The sequence below is a fragment of the Xiphias gladius genome, chromosome 12 (genome assembly GCF_016859285.1).
Source record: "Xiphias gladius isolate SHS-SW01 ecotype Sanya breed wild chromosome 12, ASM1685928v1, whole genome shotgun sequence".
Taxonomy (NCBI): Eukaryota; Metazoa; Chordata; class Actinopteri; order Istiophoriformes; family Xiphiidae; genus Xiphias; species Xiphias gladius.
Genome location: NC_053411.1, coordinates 8,302,046 through 8,310,106, shown reverse-complemented (window position 1 = coordinate 8,310,106; position 8,061 = coordinate 8,302,046).

The following is an 8,061-nucleotide window of genomic DNA, read 5'->3' as shown; positions in this document are numbered from 1 at the left end:
CAATTTGATTTTCAATTTGAAAAACAACAGCACTGGTCATATAGATAGCAAAGCATGTGACTTTGACATCATCAAAAGATAGATTTTGGGTACTGTATCACTTAGTAAGCAATACCGTGCAAATGAGGTATCATTTCAAAATTCAGAAATTCGGAAATGTTAGATTTTTCAGTCTTAGAGATTTTGCTATCCCACAAATTAGCCATTGTTTCGAAGTGAAGTTAATTAGGGCTTGAAGATAAACCCATCAAAGGTCCCATCTGCTCTGTTAGTATGCTTTCACTAATGTCTATCAGACCTTTTTACCTGTGCTAAGTTAGCTGGGGCTGCCATCACTAAGCCAGTGGCCCTGTGAAGAAAAGCCAAATGACAGACTGGGGAAGAGTGTCTAAAATGTCTGGTGGGTTTTGATACTGTCACAAGACATCTCCTCCTTCCCCTTTCCGCCACGAAACAAACATTGCTCTACCCGCTCCTCTCCCAGTCCCATCATGATGGCCTGAGCATGAAGGAGCCATCTGTCACTCTGTGCTCATTCCTGCTTGAGCCCTGAGAGCCCGCCACTCGCCTCTCACCCGCCTTGGCTGTCATGTCCGCCGGCTGACGGGAAAAGTGACGAGCGGTGACAAACGTCCCCAGCTTGAGTCTGTCAGTAGCCCCCCTTTTTCCTCTCCTCTCCTCCCTCCACATGTATGCACACACAAACATACCCGCGCACGCACACATACGCACACACACACACACACACACACACACACATACACTCAAACACACACACACAAACACTCACACAGAACCATCTAAATGCGTCCACCCGTCTATGCTTGAAAAATCTGCTCGCTGTATCTATACAGACAGCCTTCAGAGAGCTCACGTTCAATTGATTTTCTCCATTTTGCAACAGCATGACATTCTGACAGGGGAGAGGGGGAGCAGAAGAATTGAGAAGGGAGAAGATGGAGAGAGACGGGCAGGGAGTGGTATTCCCCCATCTGACCATTATGAGCGGCATGTCAAACGAGGGCAAGAGACAGAGGCCTTGACATGGGCCAGCCCACACAGGGAGAAGCAGTGAAGGGGGAAGGGAGGGAAGCAGGGACAAGGGAAGCAGGGGAATAGATAGAAATGGGGATGTAAAAAGTGGGAGACGAGGAGGGAGGAGTAAGATTGTGAAGGACGGAGAAAAACACTGTCAAGAAAACTACGAGAGGGAGGAAGTAGAGAGAGCATCTGGAATAATGAGGTGGGGCAGGTGGAGAGGAGGAGAAGGCGGAGAAAGAGCGCTCTTCACAACCTCCCATCGATCGGGTACAGTTAGATTGACTACGCCGCGCTCACCTCCTCTCAGCCCTCCTTTGCCCCTGATCACGCCCTCCCCTCCTCCTCGCCCCTCCCTCCGCCCCGGATGCAGGGGCCAAAGTGATAGACAGTGAGAATCTAGTGATAGCATTTGATTGTCAGCTGAAGTGGCAGTTATAAATTTACTCCAGGAGAGCCATTTACTGTGACGGTTCGGGGGATTGAATTACTGTGGTGTGGGGCGTGGAAGGAAAGAGATAGAGAGAGGAAGATGAAGGTAGAGGGGTATCTCTGGCAGAGGTCCCCTCTCTGATCCTTGTCTCCCATCATCCTTTGTAATAAAAGTGCCTTTATGGGTGCCACCAACAGACCCAAACCCCTCCTTGCACACACACACCCGCACACACACACACACACACGACATAAAACCTTCAAAACCTACAAATAGCTGCTGTCTCAATTCAGGCAATTCAGGGCTTCTAGCTGGCTCAGAAAAAAAAAAGGAAGGTCTTTACACAGAAAAAAATGACCTCTGTTTCGTGTACCAGAGCATCTGTCTTTGTTTACAATATCTTCCTGATATTTGGAGGCAGGGGGCTTCTGCGGTGTGGACATTTCACAGCGCTCCCCTGTCCCCGTCACCCCCCCATTCCTGGTGGATTATTCCTTCAATTTCTTAAAAGCCGAAGCCTCCGTGGGTCCGTCCAATCGCAGGAGAGGGATGGGGTGGGGGATGCAGGAAAGCAGCTGGCATTTACAAATGCTGTGGGTGCAGTGAAATATGGGGGCTATATTTCAACATGTGTGAGACTGTACGTGCACACATGGGGACGCGCGCATCCACACATATACAGGCAGGCTGACACCTCCCACACACGGAGCACGCAATTCAGAGGGACCACATTGTCATCAGTCAGCAGGAGTCAGGTGCATTTGTGTGTATGTGTTTGTATGTGCATGTGTGTGCGCGGGGGGGGGTGGCTTGCATGGGTGGGTTTGTGTGCACCTTTGACACCAGCTTGACAGGCTCTTAATTGCATCTAGGGCCCACGATGCCTCTTTTGCTTCTTTTGCAGACAGTGGCGCACACACACTATCTGAGATACTAATGTTGTCGAGGAAATGCAGGTATTGACTTGCATTTTTCTCTTCTGCAAACCTGTTAATTAATTCTAACCCTAACGATAACACTAATTGGACCCGCGTCTAAAAATATCACCTTCTACTTTGACAGATGTCTGCATTTTGCAGGGATATTTGGACCTCAGAAGGCATTAAAAATTGGATCTCACACACAAATGCACCTATGCACAGAGTAATACTGACATGAGCATGAGGAAAATGAGAAGGCAGAGAAATACTAAATACAGGTATGTCTAACTGACAGCACAGGCTATAACTAGCAGCTAAACTAAACAAAAGAGGCTTTTCTGTGTGTGTGTGTGTGTATGTCGGACAGACAAGTTATCCCCCTGTTGCTCCTGGGTTACTCTATTTTAACTCTTTCCCCTGCTCTCTTTCCTTGTTATCAGTTCTCTAGTTCTTTTAGAAAATTCAGAGCAGTGTCTCCACAGGAGCTCATAAATGTCTGCATCAGTCACTCTAACTTGTAAAAATCACATCACAATGCCCTTTTTTCTTTTTTCTTTTTTGCATGTGAAGGTATTTCTGAGGGTGTCAAAATCAGTGAGTCTCTAGAGACAAGTTTGAAAAGCAGAATTACGATCTGGATGTGATCTCCAACAGGAAACTGGGAAGATTTATTCAGTTATGTGCTTCCCCTCAAAAAGCTACGCTTATTCTCAGTTAACATCCATGGTCATTCTATATGAGTTTGGGTTTATTCATCTTATAAGAAGCAAAGTATGCATATCCTTAACTGAAGCCAGAACCCCATTTGTGGTCTAAAAGATATTCGGCACAGACATGTGCACGTTTAACAATAACAAGGCCAGCCACAAACACACGTATTGGTATTGTGCTGGAATATATCTCTTTCTCTCTGAAGTCAGTGTGGGCAGAGTTGAAGCCTGGGAAAGCCGTCATGGCATTCCTGGCAAGCTCGGGAAGCTGGGGTACAACAAAGGCAGGTACAGCTACTGTGTAAGATAAACAGAAAATGCAATTACTTCAGGGTACTGGATAGTATATGAGCACATTCATATTCACACACGTGTATTACACACGTACTGTATATTATATTCCAGGTGTCTTTCTGCTCATCATGAGAGAGAAAAAAAATAATGCCTTTTGGGATTCAGCTCACCCTAAAATCACCTGTACTGTTAGCATCCCTCTCTGCAAGCCAATCGGTACTGCTGCTCTCCAGCTGGCTAGTAATTGAATAACTTGCAACTAGAAGCACGTCTTGAATTCAATATGAAGAATAATAACGACAAAGTGATAATGACACCAAGCCATTGAGAAAAAAAAATTAAGGCCAAATCTGAACAAACACCATTTTAAAATCATTTGTAGTTGTCTGTCCTTTATGTTTGTATCAAGCAAAGATTTCCTGTTTCATGAGATGTACAGCTCACTCACATCAATACGCTACCCCTTCCATTCTGTGTGGCTTATCTACATTCGTTTTCATTTGAGCACAATTGAAGTACAAACCCCATAGGCAGGTATTGACATCACAGCAATATCCAACTTTTTGTGCATCAATTTCCTGCACGGTAAATGATCTTTCTATTCAGTGGTCGTGAAAAATGCAGTCTGACGATCAAGGGTTGAGCGCCTGTTGGAAAGTCTGGACTTTGAGTCACATGACCTGAACTCGAGTCAGAACCCAGTCACAAATTTGGTTATTTCACATGACTTAACGAAGAACACTCCTCAACTTTGACGTTAACACTAGCGACTCCAGAATTTAGTTGGAACTGAGCCTGATGACTTGAAAAATGTAATATGCTACCTCAGTTGCCCCGATGTCTTTTTGAATGAATGACTTGAACTTCATGGTAGGATTTCTTTTGGGTGTCTAGGTTACAGTAAATGTTTAAAAATATTAAGATTTTGTGCGAAGAGAATTAATGCAAGATTGTTTTTAAAAAAAAAAGAAACAGATTCCTCCTCATGCTTGCACTCCTTGATATTTCATTGTTAAATTCTACTTGCATTCAAAATGACTATTGAATTAACCTGATTTATGTTGAAAACCAATGTAGAATTTGGGATTTCATATACCAGACCCCATTAGAGCTATTTAGATGGCCATAGGCTATCTTGAGGTGAAATGAGCTTACATAATAAACTACATAAAAATACGATCTTCCATTAAAAAAAGTTTCCATGTAAGGAGTATACAAAATTAAGATCTCTAATCTCTGTTAAGGATTAAGAAGTGGGTGGTGATTTAACTGCGATGGAATACTGATCACTTACGAAATAATAATATACATATAGCACTTTGTAGGGTGCTTTAATGTCTGCTTTACCAGATTGTTTTTTACTGTTCCTTCTCTCCTAAGGTAACCTTCATTGTAGTTGTTGGTCTCTCTTGATAACAAACAAAACAAAACAAATGAATAAATATACCCTCACTCCCACATCCCCAATGGGTGAGGAAAAAGACATTTTGTTGGGTATTTACAAAATTACTGGCTTTTCTGTCTCTCCAAACCTCCATGAAAACAAAAGTATTAAAAAAATGCATAGATTGTGCACTCTCCTCTAAAAGTGACAAAAGCATTTAACTGAAACACTTAAAGTTCCAGGAGGAATCCATTTGGATTGCTCCACTTGGATCTCATGGTGCTGGTAGCAACTGCCAAAAAAAAAAAAAAAAGCAGTCAGCACAACTAGCAGTCCCCTCAATAACATCTTTGAATGAACTCAGACTGCAGGACAGAGGAGGCGGTTCGAGCTAAAAGGGAAACAGTTCGTTTAATGTGGATTCAGGCACTGGCGCCTTGCGGGCCTGGTCCACTGTGGGCCTCCCAGATGTCATTGTAATTTCATTAGCTGCCGTGGCGACAATGAGTGCCATGTCACATCAACACATCGAACCCCTAGGCGACCGATACCCACAAGCCAGCACAGCACACACATGCATGTTAAAGGAACACAAAGACTTACATTCTTGCACATGCATGCGTAAACACGGAAACCCACTCACTAACTTTTTGCACTCTCTCTCACACTCATTCCCACACTCCTCCCACCCTCCTCCCCCCTCTCTCACCCCTTCCGAGCTTTTTTTCCCCCACTGGTAGGTCTCTGGTGGGCAGAGGGAGCAGGATTTCTTCTGGGGCTTTCCCTGCCTTCCCGTTTTAGAACAGCAGAGCTGGGAAGGAGGACATGGTGGAGGGAGAGGAGTGGAGACGATCGGATCGGCTTTGATATACGGAGCCAGCTTTGATGGTCTCTCCCTTCTTCTCACTATAAATAGCTAGCTACAGCTTTAGGGGAAAAAGGAGAGTGCCAAGAGGAGGAGGAAGAGAGAATGCGGAGAAGAAAGAGCCCTAGAGACAACATTTTGTGCTCAGGAACATGCATGTACACACACACACACACACACACACACACACACACACACACACACACATATGCATAGGCAACAATCTTACATGAAAGAAAAAAAGTTTGAGCGCCAGTTCTCGCCGGCAAAGACATGGAAATGTTTACAGGTTGACAAAGTGGCAGGGTATGACACAAAAAATGCACGCATGCGCCACACACACAACAACACACGGGTGTGGATGGAGAGAGGTTTAGGTGCCTGGGGCATTTTGCACGGTGGAGGGGTCAGGTTCCTTATAGTTGTATAGAAGTGAAAAGGCAAAGTGAGGAACAGCACTAGTACATGCCAACTGCTTATACTTTACCTCACTACGAACCTTTTTGTTTTCACATCAATTTCCTACGTTCCAGTACTTTGAAATTGTTTGAGATAATCCATCAAAGCAAACTTTTTTTAATTGGCGTATGTTATCAATTCAAGGTAATGAAGTTTGTAAGCAGGAACAAATCTGGATTTTTGTCCTGTGTTAGATTTAAGGATGCTCTGACGTACACCTTTCAGTGACTTGCAAAATGGCAATATATTCCTCTGCTATGTTTTTGGAAAATCACACCAGGAGGACAACGAATAACCAAAAGGAACATTTTGGTATTGATTCTGTAGATGGTCTGTGATCAACACTGTATGAAAGCCGATTCATGAATTATTGGTTTACCTTATCACTGTGTCCATGTTCCGCCAGGCATTTGTACACAGTAAAATTCATCATCTAGTATGTTGGCATGTGTGTACAGATAGCACCAACAAGTACTGACTTACCTCAGTCCATAACCACAGGTAGCTTTGCTTTATTCTCTCTCATTGTGTGATGACTTTCTGATTCTGACCCATTATGCAAAAATGTATTCTAACACAAACAATGGTAAGCTGTGATGGGAATGTATCTGGTCTGGCTGAAACATCTAACAAAATTATGCAGATATCTACAGGAATGTAGACGGGAGACGAGAATGCAACTTTTTCTGGGTTTTAAAAACATTTCATTGGAACTCTAACTAAATCAACTTACATTTGACTGAAAAGCCTTTTACTGCCCCCAAAAATCTATTTAGTTAAATAAAATCAATAGGTAAATCTGTTTTAAGTATAATCGAAATAAACCTTGATTTCTATCCTGTGTGGCTTCTGTTTCTGTCATATCAAAAAATGGCAGTGAATTACCCAGCATGCAATTCAGTACAGGTTTAGAGGACCAGCATCCATCCTACCCCACTGTAGCTTTACAACAGACTGTCAATGACATAGCCTAAACTATATCGACTGGAGCAACCAGAAAGTGATTCAATTTAAGACCTGCTTTACTCTCGCCCCCTCGCAGCGAGCTTTTAGACCCGCCGCCTCCCTCTCTCTCCCCCGCTCTAACCAACACACATGTACACAAATCAAATGTAAACATGCAGACGGCAGGTCTCCGTCAGCCACAGGGGACAGGCAGTGGCAGCTCTGTGTGCTCCACCACATTTTTACCACCCAGAAACAAATGACCAATCCTTTCATTTCCCCTTCCCGCCACAGCGCTGTCCCACCTAATCGCTTGTTGTCGTCGAACATGACAGAGCTTTGCCTCAAGTTATGACTCCTGGATGATGACACACTTAGAGGCTGGCAAGGGAAGTTAGCACCACAATAGATTGATACATTGGTCGCTTCTCTGAGGACTCTCACCCCCCACTACCACCACCAATAAATGACAAATGAGTTTAACTGCCAGCGTTAAAGGCATTTATAGTATTGATCTGGCAAGAGTCAATAGCCAGTGCTATGCTCAGGCACTCATAATATTACTTTGAGCAGCGTGCACACTTGCATGCGCGTATACAAAGAGGCACGCACACTCTCATACAGTCTCTAAAAAACAAAGGGAAGAAAATCAATGGACAGTGGTGCTGCTAAGGGAAAGACTAATGTTCCTAACTAATGAAAATAAACACATTAGGAATGTACGGCGTTAACCGACCTCTGCATTGACCTCACTCCATCTTAACACAATTAATCCCTCGTTAAGGGGGTAATTGTTTGCCACTGCTCATATTTATTGTTGATCGCTGTGGCGAAGGTGCCCGCTGCGTCTGAGACCCGGGTGAGGCCCGTAAACAGCAAACACACACAGACACACACACACACACACGCACACACACACACAAGTGCCGTTCATGCATGTGTGTGCTGAAGATACCAGGGGTGGTCTTGAAGCACCAAGTTGCCGGGAGCAGCGATCAATAAGGAGAGGGAGC